General features: G+C 44.2%; 1 protein-coding gene across 1 annotated transcript in view; it reads right to left on the reverse strand.

Annotated features, from left to right (window-relative positions):
* LOC126235376 (uncharacterized protein C18orf63-like) overlaps nt 1–12,975 on the reverse strand; it is a 165,470-nt gene that overhangs the window by 18,709 nt on the left and 133,786 nt on the right. The window lies entirely within an intron of this gene.

Raw genomic sequence — 12,975 nt, forward strand, 5'->3', positions numbered from 1 at the left:
CATCTAATTATCACTCAAATACTTCATTTGCAAGGGCACAGTAAATTAACCACTTTTGCACAAATTTTTTAAGAGAGCAGATTTTGTCGTGGGATGAAATTAAATTCTGGAAGAAAAAAGACTTGTGCCAGACATGAAATTATTACATAAATAATGCACCTTACTGTGTACCATATATTCTACATTCACAGATTGTTATGCATTTATGTTAATTGCAATATTTAAAATACTCACACTAAATAATGCATAAGGATACCTATTATAACTATCTGGACCTGGAGTAATTACTTTACCTATTTCTTAGTCAGTACAACACAAATAAATTACTTTCTCTGTCTTGCAGTGAAAAATCTTTAGGCTTACTACTTTTAGGGTTCCGTGTCTCAATTGGTAAAAATGGAACTCTTATAGGATCCCTTTATTGTCTATCTCTCTATCCAACATTTAAAAACCTTTTTTCTCAGGAATGGGTAGATTATCAAGTCAAAAATTTATGTCACATACTGAGGTCTGTGGTACCTTGGCAGTGTACAAAATTCAAACTTCTAAGTCGATGCAATGGGAAGATATGGCCATTTATGTCACATATTTTAATACTTGCAAACTCAATTATCAATACTTACAGGGTACTTTCTATTGGCCTAGAATTATGAATTTGGTAAAAAGGAAGGTTTCACAGTACAGCCAAAGATAAAAACTCCAAAAACTGTAAATTGGTAATTATATTACAGGAAAAATTTTTTGTCATTTTTTTATCTGACTCTCTCTTTGTTAAGACCCCTTTTTCTTACTAATGGATAGAAGCATCAAGTTGAAATTTATGTCACATAGTAAGTTCTACAATCCCTTAGCAGAAAAAAAAATTGAAGCTTCTAAGTCAATGCAGTCAAAAGATACGGCTATTTATGTCACATATTTTCATATTTACAAACTCACTCATCAAAACCTATAGGGTACTTTCCCTTGGCCTAGAACCATGAAATTTGTCAAAAAGGAAGGTTTCACTAGACAAACAAAGGACAAATCCAAACACTGTAAATTTGTAATTATCAATGAAGAAATTTTTTTGTCATTTCTCACCTGACTCCATGCCTGTTAAGACTCCTTTTTCTCATGAACAGGTAGATGTACCAACTTGAAATATATGTCATATACTAAAGTCAATGGTCCCTTGGCAGTATAATAAACATTAGCTACTAAGCCAATGTAATCACAAGACATGCCCATTTATGTCACATATTTTGACTGGTGCAAACTCACTCATCAAAACCTACAAGGTACTTCCTGTTGGCCTAGGATCATGAAATTTGGCAAAAAGGATGGTTTTACAGTGCAACAAAAGGAAAGAATCTGAAAGCCGTAAATTATATATATATATATATATATATATATATATATATATATATATATATATATATATATATATATATATATATATATATATGGAGGGAAACATTCCACGTGGGAAAAATATATCTAAAAACAAAGATGATGTGACTTACCGAACGAAAGCGCTGGCAGGTCGATAGACACACAAACAAACACAAACACACACACAAAATTCAAGCTTTCGCAACGAACTGTTGCCTCATCAGGAAAGAGGGGAAGGAGAGGGAAAGACGAAAGGATGTGGGTTTTAAGGGAGAGGGTAAGGAGTCATTCCAATCCCGGGAGCGGAAAGACTTACCTTAGGGGGAAAAAGGGACGGGTATACACTCGCACACACACACATATCCATCCACACATATACAGACACCAGGTCTTTAAATATGTCTGCTTGTGTCTGTATATGTGTGGATGGATATGTGTGTGTGTGCGAGTGTATACCCATCCCTTTTTCCCCCTAAGGTAAGTCTTTCCGCTCCCGGGATTGGAATGACTCCTTACCCTCTCCCTTAAAACCCACATCCTTTCGTCTTTCCCTCTCCTTCCCCTCTTTCCTGATGAGGCAACAGTTTGTTGCGAAAGCTTGAATTTTGTGTGTGTGTTTGTGTTTGTTTGTGTGTCTATCGGCCTGCCAGCGCTTTCGTTCGGTTAGTCACATCATCTTTGTCAAATAGTTTGGGCAGAGATGTCAGTCGAGGCGGAAGTGAAGAGGCAAAGATGATGTTGAATGACAGGTGAGGTATGAGTGGCGGCAACTTGAAATTAGCGGAGATTGAGGCCTGGCGGGTAACGAGAAGAGAGGATATACTGAAGGGCAAGTTCCCATCTCCGGAGTTCTGACAGGTTGGTGTTGGTGGGAAGTATCCAGATAACCCGGACGGTGTAACACTGTGCCAAGATGTGCTGGCCGTGCACCAAGGCATGTTTAGCCACAGGGTGATCCTCATTACCAACAAACACTGTCTGCCTGTGTCCATTCATGTGAATGGACAGTTTGTTGCTGGTCATTCCCACATAGAATGCATCACAGTGTAGGCAGGGCAGTTGGTAAATCACGTGGGTGCTTTCACATGTGGCTCTGCCTTTGATCGTGTACACCTTCCAGGTTACAGGACTGGAGTAGGTGGTGGTGGGAGGGTGCATGGGACAGGTTTTACACCGGGGGCGGTTACAAGGATAGGAGCCAGAGGGTAGGGAAGGTGGTTTGGGGATTTCATAGGGATGAACTAACAGGTTACGAAGGTTAGGTGGACGGCAGAAAGACACTCTTGGTGGAGTGGGGAGGATTTCATGAAGGATGGATCTCATTTCAGGGCAGGATTTGAGGAAGTCGTATCCCTGCTGGAGAGCCACATTCAGAGTCTGGTCCTGTCCCGGAAAGTATCCTGTCACAAGTGGGGCACTTTTGTGGTTCTTCTGTGGGGGGTTCTGGGTTTGAGGGGATGAGGAAGTGGCTCTGGTTATTTGCTTCTGTACCAGGTCGGGAGGGTAGTTGCGAGATGTGAAAGCTGTTGTCAGGTTGTTGGTGTAATGGTTCAGGGATTCCGGACTGGAGCAGATTCGTTTGCCACGAAGACCTAGGCTGTAGGGAAGGGACCGTTTGATGTGGAATGGGTGGCAGCTGTCATAATGGAGGTACTGTTGCTTGTTGGTGGGTTTGATGTGGACGGACGTGTGAAGCTGGCCATTGGACAGGTGGAGGTCAACGTCAAGGAAAGTGGCATGGGATTTGGAGTAGGACCAGGTGAATCTGATGGAACCAAAGGAGTTGAGGTTGGAGAGGAAATTCTGGAGTTCTTCTTCACTGTGAGTCCAGATCATGAAGATGTCATCAATAAATCTGTACCAAACTTTGGGTTGGCAGGCCTGGGTAATCAAGAAGGCTTCCTCTAAGCGACCCATGAATAGGTTGGTGTATGAGGGGGCCATCCTGGTACCCATGGCTGTTCCCTTTAATTGTTGGTATGTGTGGCCTTCAAAAGTGAAGAAGTTGTGGGTCAGGATGAAGCTGGCTAAGGTGATGAGGAAAGAGGTTTTAGGTAGGGTGGCAGGTGATCGGCGTGAAAGGAAATGCTCCATCGCAGCGAGGCCCTGGACGTGCGGAATATTTGTGTATAAGGAAGTGGCATCAATGGTTACAAGGATGGTTTCCGGGGGTAACAGATTGGGTAAGGATTCCAGGCGTTCGAGAAAGTGATTGGTGTCTTTGATGAAGGATGGGAGACTGCAAGTAATGGGTTGAAGGTGTTGATCTACGTAGGCAGAGATACGTTCTGTGGGGGCTTGGTAACCAGCTACAATGGGGCGGCCGGGATTATTGGGTTTCTGGATTTTAGGAAGAAGGTAGAAGGTAGGGGTGCGGGGTGTCGGTGGGGTCAGGAGGTTGATGGAGTCAGGTGAAAGGTTTTGCAGGGGACCTAAGGTTCTGAGGATTCCTTGAAGCTCCGCCTGGACATCGGGAATGGGGTTACCTTGGCAAACTTTGTATGTGGTGTTGTCTGAAAGCTGATGCAGTCCCTCAGCCACACACTCCCGACGATCAAGTACCACGGTCGTGGAACCCTTGTCCACCGGAAGAATGACGATGGATCGGTCAGCCTTCAGATCACGGATAGCCTGGGCTTCAGCAGTGGTGATGTTGGGAGTAAGATTAAGGTTTTTTAAGAATGATTGAGATGCAAGGCTGGAAGTCAGAAATTCCTGGAAGGTTTGGAGAGGGTGATTTTGAGGAAGAGGAGGTGGGTCCCGCTGCGACGGAGGACGGAACTGTTCCAGGCAGAGTTCAATTTGGATGGTGTCTTGGGGAGTTGGATCATTAGGAGTAGGATTAGGATCATTTTCTTCGTGGCAAAGTGATATTTCCAGCAGAGAGTATGAGTGTAGGACAGTAAATCTTTGACGAGGGCTGTTTGGTTGAATCTGGGAGTGGGGCTGAAGGTGAGGCCTTTGGCTAGGACAGAGGTTTCGGATTGGGAGAGAGGTTTGGAGGAAAGGTTAACTACTGAATTAGGGTGTTGTGGTTCCAGATTGTGTTGATTGGAATTTTGAGGTTTTGGAGGGAGTGGAGCTGGAAGTGGGAGATTGAGTAGATGGGAGAGACTGGGTTTGTGTGCAATGAGAGGAGGTTGAGGTTTGCTGGAAAGGTTGTGAAGGGTGAGTGAGTTGCCTTTCCGGAGGTGGGAAACCAGGAGATTGGATAGTTTTTTGAGGTGGAGGGTGGCATGCTGTTCTAATTTACGGTTGGCCTGTAGGAGGATGCTCTGAACAGCCAGTGTGGATGTGGGAGAGGAAAGATTAAGGACTTTTATTAAGGATAGGAGTTGACGGGTGTGTTCATTGGCTGAGTTGATGTGTAGGTGAAGGATTAAGTGGGTGAGGGCAATGGATTGTTCAGTTTGGGGACTGGACCAGACTCTGAATGTGGCTCTCCAGCAGGGATACGACTTCCTCAAATCCTGCCCTGAAATGAGATCCATCCTTCATGAAATCCTCCCCACTCCACCAAGAGTGTCTTTCTGCCGTCCACCTAACCTTCGTAACCTGTTAGTTCATCCCTATGAAATCCCCAAACCACCTTCCCTACCCTCTGGTTCCTATCCTTGTAACCGTCCCCGGTGTAAAACCAGTCCCATGCACCCTCCCACCACCACCTACTCCAGTCCTGTAACCCGGAAGGTGTACACGATCAAAGGCAGAGCCACATGTGAAAGCACCAACGTGATTTACCAACTGACCTGTCTACACTGTGATGCATTCTATGTGGGAATGACCAGCAACAAACTGTCCATTCACATGAATGGACACAGGCAGACAGTGTTTGTTGGTAATGAGGATCACCCTGTGGCTAAACATGCCTTGGTGCACGGCCAGCACATCTTGGCACAGTGTTACACCGTCCGGGTTATCTGGATACTTCCCACCAACACCAACCTGTCAGAACTCTGGAGATGGGAACTTGCCCTTCAGTATATTCTCTCTTCTCGTTACCCGCCAGGCCTCAACCTACGCTAATTTCAAGTTGCCGCCGCTCATACCTCACCTGTCATTCAACAACATCTTTGCCTTTGTACTTCCGCCTCGACTGACATCTCTGCCCAAACTCTTTGCCTTTACAAATGTCTGCTTGTGTCTGTGTATGTGCAGATGGATATTTGTGTGTATGCGACTGTATACCTGTCCTTTTTTCCCCCTAAGGTAAGTCTTTCCGCTCCCGGGATTGGAATGACTCCTTACCCTCTCCCTTAAAACCCACATCCTTTCGTCTTTCCCTCTCCTTCCCTCTTTCCTGATGAAGCAACTGTTGGTTGCGAAAGCTTGAGTTTTGTGTGTATGTTTGTGTGTCTATCAACCTGCCAGCGCTTTCGTTTGGTAAGTCACATCTTCTTTGTTTTTAGAAATATTTTTTACTCTAGAATTATGTAAACCACTTGCATTTAAAAATTTTACTCCCTAATAACTGATTGTTTCAAGACTGACATGGCTTATTTGAAAGTCCTCATTTTCCTCTCTCAAGCAAGCATTTTACTTCTATGATAAACTGATATTTCAACAGTTATTCATATTCAAAATTTTCTTATTCCAGAATGCTCGACATTTACAATGCAACCCTGTCAAAATTCTACTGTTATAGTTTTGTAGTAATAAGTTTTCTGATTTCAAAAATGAATAACTTTCCTAAAGTTATCATTAGTTCATTAATTATACAAATTATAAAATGAAACTTTGCAGAAAATTCTAGGCGGTCTTTGAAAATCGCGGTGTACAGAAAACTTCCACATCGTAAAGTAGTACCTGTAATTTTGCTAATTTCTGATTATACATTTTATAGTTAATTCAGATAACTTCACAACCAATTCGATTTTCATGTATTTTTTCCTTTTTTGTGTAACAGTCTAAAACAAAATAGCTTAGTATTGTAGTGTCGCAGAATAGTAAAGAGTTGGAAACGTGGAATATTGTCAAAGTTTCATTGCCTATGCTGAGAGCTAGAGGCAGTAAGTTGGGCAAGAGCTAAGAGGATTGCACATGTATGGAATGTGTCGTCACACAGGGGCAATGGCCTGGTTACACACAACAGGTGAGAGAGAACTGCTTAGCATGCGGGTTTGTGTTAGACAGAGACTTTCGTAGAGTGCAAAACAGAGGTATAGCGTCAGCTGTACTGCATTTCACAACTTTGCGTAAGTGTGCCGTAACAACACGTAACTCTGTCGCAAGAACACCTAAGGGGCGAGTACGACAGATGAATCAACAGCATAAGGGCATTCCTCCGCTACGTCACAGCACGCGGTGCTGCGCTAGCAAGACTGGTGCGGTCCAGATCTGGTGTCATCGCTACGAGTCAGCGAGGACTCGGTGAAGGTCGTTGATATCACCAAGCCACATTGTACTCTGCAGGAATAAAGGTGTTATGAATTAATAATGTTTCTTTGGCGTTTCTGATGCTTTTACAGCCATTTCCTAGCATCCTGACAACTGGAGAGGTCACCGCTCGGCCATTCAGTCCACCGTAGGCGACTGGGACCACCGGGGTACCTACAGTATTATAATATCACATCATTTACATGCTGTGTGTGTCTTTACATAGGTGTAATGCAGAAAGCATCAGTCATTTATGGGTGAGCACTCAATCAATACAAATACCATCTTAGTCAGCAATGGTTAGTCAATCAGTGTTCTGTTCATTATGCTTCTCATTTTCTTCATTCATTAGGTTCATTATGTGAGAGTTGGACATTAAGTTAGTATACTCACTATGTTCTTACCAAGTTGCACAATTACTAGTCTTTATCACTTGTGAAACCTTTTTATAGCTTGTAAAACTTACCAATTAGTGTTGTGAATCCTATAATATGATATTCCAAGCAAGCTAACAGTATGCATATATGTATGTCAAGGATATCTTCCCAAACCCCTGGATCAATTCCAGTCAAATTGGCATAAAACAGCAAACTTGGCGATTGCCAGCAATGTGGTGTTTATAAACTCCTATTAACTGTGATACAGGATAACATGTTTTTCATTCCCTCCTGTTTAGGATGGCCAGCACAGCAGAAATGGTTTCCCAGCCCCTGATGTGTACGGTGCCCAGTATGACGGTGTTGTACAGTAGTATAAGCTTGCTTTATTGACCTGTTATCCGGGGGCCATATGTGCAGATGGGCATGATTGTGGGAGTATAAATGGACAGAGGGGGGATAGACAGAGAGAGTGGGGGCAGGAGAGAATGGATAGCTAAGGAGGGGATGGACAGAGGGGGGGGGGCAGAAACGGAGAAGGGATGAGGAGAGAGACAGACGGAGTAGGCAGGAGATGGACAGGGAAGGGAAGGGAAGGGAAGGGAAGGGAAGGGAAGGGAAGGGAAGGGAAGGGAAGGGAGGAGGAGGATGAGGATGTGCAGGGAGAGGGGGCAGGAGAAGATGGATAGAGACAGGGGTAGGAGGAAATGGTCAGAAAGGGTGAGAGAAGCTGGAGATGGACAAAGAGAGATACTCAGGAGCAGGAAATGAACCGAGTAAGACGGGGGGGGGGGGGGGGGGCAAGCTGGGAAGAGAGAGAGGTAGGGGAGGAGGAGACAGACAGAGAGAGATGGCGGAGGAGTAGAACAACTAGGGGAAAGGAGAGGGTGTATAGGTGGGTTGGAAGAGTTAGACAAGGGAGTGGGGAGGAGAATGGGGACAGAGAGGGGGCAAGTAGGTGACGGGCAGACAGGGGAGCAATGAAAGGATGGACCATGTGAAGAGTACTGACAGAGAGAGATGGTGGAGGGAGGGGATGGTCAGAGAAAGGAGGAGAAGGAAATGGTCAAAGTGGGGGTGGAGGAGATTGAAAAATATTGGGGAGAGGAAAGGATGTGTGCAATACATCCATGCAAAGCTGTGGGGAAAAGGCTAGTATACACTGATCAGCCAGAAAATTATGACCACCTACCTAATAGCCGATATGTCCACCTCTGGCACAGATACAAGTGGCGATGTGTCGTGGCTTTGAAGCAAAGAGGCCTTGGTAGGTCGCTTGAGGGAGTTGGCATCCCTTCTGCATCCGCAGATCACCTAATTCCCATAAATTTCAGGGAAGGGGGCGATGAGCGGTGATGCCACATTCAATCACATCCCAGGTGTGTTTGATTGGGTTCAAATCTGGTAAGCTGGGGAAATGCACTTCAATTGGAATTTGCCACTGAATTCCTTGACTCCTGGCCTTAAGACTTTGCACATTATCTTGTTGAAAAATCCCACTGCCATTGGGAAACATGATCATCATGAAGTGATGTACGTGGTCGCAACCAGTGTTGGTTGCTGTTGTGATACCGTGCATGAGCTCCACTGGACTCACGGATGCCCATGTGAATGTTCTCCAGAGCATAATGGATCTGCCACCAGCTTGTCTCCATCTTGCAGTACATGTATCAAGGAGCTGTTCAGCTGGAAGACGGCAGATTCACGCCCTTCCATTGGCATGATGAAGGTATCGGGATTTATCAGACCATGCAATGCTCTGCCACTGCACCAATGTCTAATGCCAATGGTCATGTGCCCATTTCAGTTGTAGTTGCTGATGTCATGGTGTTAACAATGGCATATGCGTGAGTTGTTGGCTGTGGAGGTCCATTGTTAGGAGTGTTCAGTACACTCCGTGTTCATAAATGCTTGTACTATGCACAGCATTAAAGTCTGATGTTATTTTTGCCACAGTTTGCCACCTGTCGTGTTTTACCAGTCTACCCAGCCTACTATGCCTGACATCTGTAATGAGGGGTGGCCGCCCAATCCCAAAACGTCTGGACATGGTTTCACTTTGGTTTTGCCATGTGTGGTGACACTCACCACAGGATTCCTGGAACACCCAACAAGTCGTGCTGTTTCAGAAATGCTCATGCCGAGCCAACCATCACAATCTGCCCTTGGTCACATTCAGATAGATTGTGTGCCTCTCCAATTCTACACGCAGACAATGTCCTCACTGATGCTACATGCACCGTGTGTGTGTCTGACTAGCAGTCATTGCTCGCCAGATGCTGCTGCTATCGCCTTGATGTGTTTATATTGATAGTAGTCAGTGGTCATAATTTTTCTAGCTGATCAATGTATGTATAAAGCAGGCTGCATGAATGTATGTTTGTATGTCTGGGATCTCCTGCCAAACCCCTGGCTCAATTTCAACCAGATTTGGCACACAAACAGCAAACATTACGAAAATCAGCACTCTGGGGTTTATAAGTTCCTAGCTTCAACAGGAGTGGAGATACGGGCAAAAACGAGTTTTCTCAGCCCTTGACAGACAGAGTGCCTGCAAGATGTGTGTTGTGCAGGAATAGCAACTGTGGTGTCACCGCCAGGCACCACACTTGCTAGGTGGTAGCTTTAAATCGGCTGCGGTCCATTAGTACATGTCGGACCCGCGTGTCGCCACTGTGTGATCGCAGACCGAGCGCCACCACACGGCAGGTCTAGAGAGACGTACGAGCACTCGCCCCAGTCGTACGACGACGTTGCTAGCGACTACACTGATCGAAGCCTTTCTCTCATTTGCCGAGAGACAGAATAGCCTTCAGCTAAGTTAATGGCTACGACCTAGCAAGGCGCCATTTGTACCATTGCATGTATCTCAAGATAGTCTCACTTGTATCATCAAGAATGCTGTATACCAAAGGACGATATAAAAGTTAAGTGTTCTAGTAGCTACGTTCTTTTCTTTATCACATTCATTACGAATCCTGTTCCAGACTTCGCGCCAGTCGGCGTGTGTGTACGTGTGCCCTTTCGGCTACCCGTCTCTGTGGACTGGCTGCCTTGTCAGTCCACTACAGCAACACCCTGTCTTTTTGACCTGCACTGCTGGGAAGCCAACCCATTAGGGGCAAGAGACTGTTTACAAGCCAGTGACGTGTACGGTGCCCTACATGACAAGCATATTATAGTGGTGGTGGTAGTAGTAGTTGCAGCCTGCTTTATCAACCTGTTTTGCAAGGGCTACACATTTGGTTGGGCATGGCTGGGGGGATCTTAGCAGTACCAACATTCATAATGTAGTCAGTCTCCACAGTCTTGTAAATAGCTGGATGCCAGCGAAACACATGATGCACGGATAGGAGGCATCTTGATGTATGACCAATACAGCTAGTGCAACTAGTTATATAGCAAAGCACAGACTGGACAACACAATACACTAGTAACAGATTTTGTGCTGTGGCTAAAATTATTCTAAGCTGAGTTATCATGTGTGGGCAGTGAGGTAGATCTAACACAATCTGTTGACCATGCGGATTGGCTTATCAGCAGGCAGGGTCAACAGACCAGGGATGGACAGGGAGAAGTGCAGCAGAGGATGAGCAGGGAGAGAGGGGGAGGAGGAGATCGGCAAAGAGACAGAGGTAAGGAGGAGATGGGCAGAAAAAGAGGGAGAGGAGGACATGGGCAGAGAGAGGGGAGGAAGATATGGACAGAGGGAGGGGGAGGAAGGTAGGGTCAGCAGGCATTATCTTGCTACAATGTAAGTCCAGGATGGCTTGCTACGAAGGGCAACAAAAATGTGGCCTAGAGTATCATTGTGCTGTAAGTGTGACATGGATAACAACCGAAGGGGTCCTGCTATGAGTAGAAATGGCACTGAAGACCATCACTCCTACTTGTTGGGCCTTATGGCAGTTGGGTGACAGTCAGGTTGGTACCCCACCTGCTGTCCAGGGAGCCTCCAGAAATATCTTCACTGGTCAGTGGAGCTCAGTTTGAAGCAGAAGTCATGACTGAAGTCAATTCTACTTCAGTCAATGAGATCCCAAACTGAAAAACATATCTAGAGATGCCCCAGACAGTGGGCAAATATGAACCTGATTGTCAACCATCATACAGCCTGGCAACCAAGAGTGATGGCCTGGTGTGCCATTTCTACTCTTAGCAGGACCTCTTTGGTTGTCGTGCACAGCACCCTTACTGCACAGCGATATGTCAAAAATATTTTATGTTCCATTTTGATGCCCTTCATGGCAAGCTATCCTGGGCTTACATTTCAGCAAGATAATACCTACCTGCATATGGTGATAGTTTTTACAGCTTGTCTTTGAGCTTGCCAAACCCTACCTTGGTCAGCAAGGTTGCCGAATCTCTCTCCAATTAAGACATTTGGAGCATTATGAGTGAGGTCCTCCAAACAGCTCAGGATTTTGATGATCTAACACATTAGTTTGACAAAATCTGGCATGACATTCCTCAGGAGGACATTCAGCTTTTTTCTTTATCTTAGAGTGTATTTTTCAAGGACTAATTTAACACAAAATGCAAATCCCTAAGGAATAGTTTACTGATATCTAGAGCAAGGAGGAAGAGAAAAGTGCTTTATTGTGTAAAGTTGATATTTCAAGAACATCTCTGCAGATCATTCTCACGTGTGTGGCAGGGGATGTACCAATTGGGACTGTTTCTTTACGTTCTGTTCACGGATGAGCAGTGAGAGGTAAGGAGATAATTTTTATGCTGACAGTGAAAGACTGTTTTGTAGGTAAAACATCCTGTCGTGGGATTCTGCTCCAGCAGCCATGAAGTTTTATGCAGGCTTTTATTTACTTATTTTTTTAACTCATGCACAGTATGTTAAGTTGTATTCATATTTATGAATATTAGAAAAGGTGAATATCTGTGATATGCACAACAACAATTTAAGACATATAAATAATTTACAAATATGTCTGTGCATAGGATTCAGATTATAGGTTGCATGTTACTGTCAAAGTCTTTATGAGGTTGTATACAGACCTAATGTAGATCACAGAGATTTCACGGAAATTTAAAAATCAGTGACGGTCTTTAATATTAGCCACCTCTGTGTAATATGTGAATATCACAATTTTCATACTATTGCACTTAGCAATATTCATCGCATTTATTGTTCCAGTATAAATATTATTATTTTCCATCAACAACCATCCATGTCCTGACATGAGAAATAACCACTGGTAGATAAACAGCAGCTGAACAGTATGACTGTAAACACAGCAGATTTTTCCATTGCATCATACCTTGCTGCTACTTTAAGCAGGTGATTGCCATTGGTTAATACCACTCTAGTAAAAGGTTCTCCAAAATTTGTGCTAGTTTTGAATCACGTGTTATATTTTTGTTTGTCAGTTGAACACATTGTTGTGTATCATTTCGGTTTCTATAACCAGTCCAATTGTTCCTCCAGTCTAACTTTCCTTATTGTATGTCAAACCATTATCAAGCAGTTTGCTATTGTGCAACATGTATTAATAGTGAAAAAGTTTTATCACAATGGAGAAAGACGTACAGCAACTGTGAGATGTGTCGCATAATTCTAGGATGCAATGAAGCATCAAATCAATCAACAGTTCATGGAGAGCTTGTAAAGTTCAATGAAACAGGTTTAACAGTGAACGTTAAGAGTTCTGGGAACCCTTGGCTTGGCCAATCTGTCGAAACATTGGGGTGATTTGTGATGTTAGTTTGTTAGACCAGTGAAGTCAGTTTTTTCCTGTTCCCAAGAATTGGGCATAGTATATTCTTCGGTATAGCGAATTCTACAGTATGATCTCCATCACCACATTTACAGAAGTCAATTAATGCAACAAATTGT

Source organism: Schistocerca nitens, chromosome 2, assembly GCF_023898315.1.
Source record: "Schistocerca nitens isolate TAMUIC-IGC-003100 chromosome 2, iqSchNite1.1, whole genome shotgun sequence".
Lineage (NCBI taxonomy): Eukaryota > Metazoa > Arthropoda > Insecta > Orthoptera > Acrididae > Schistocerca > Schistocerca nitens.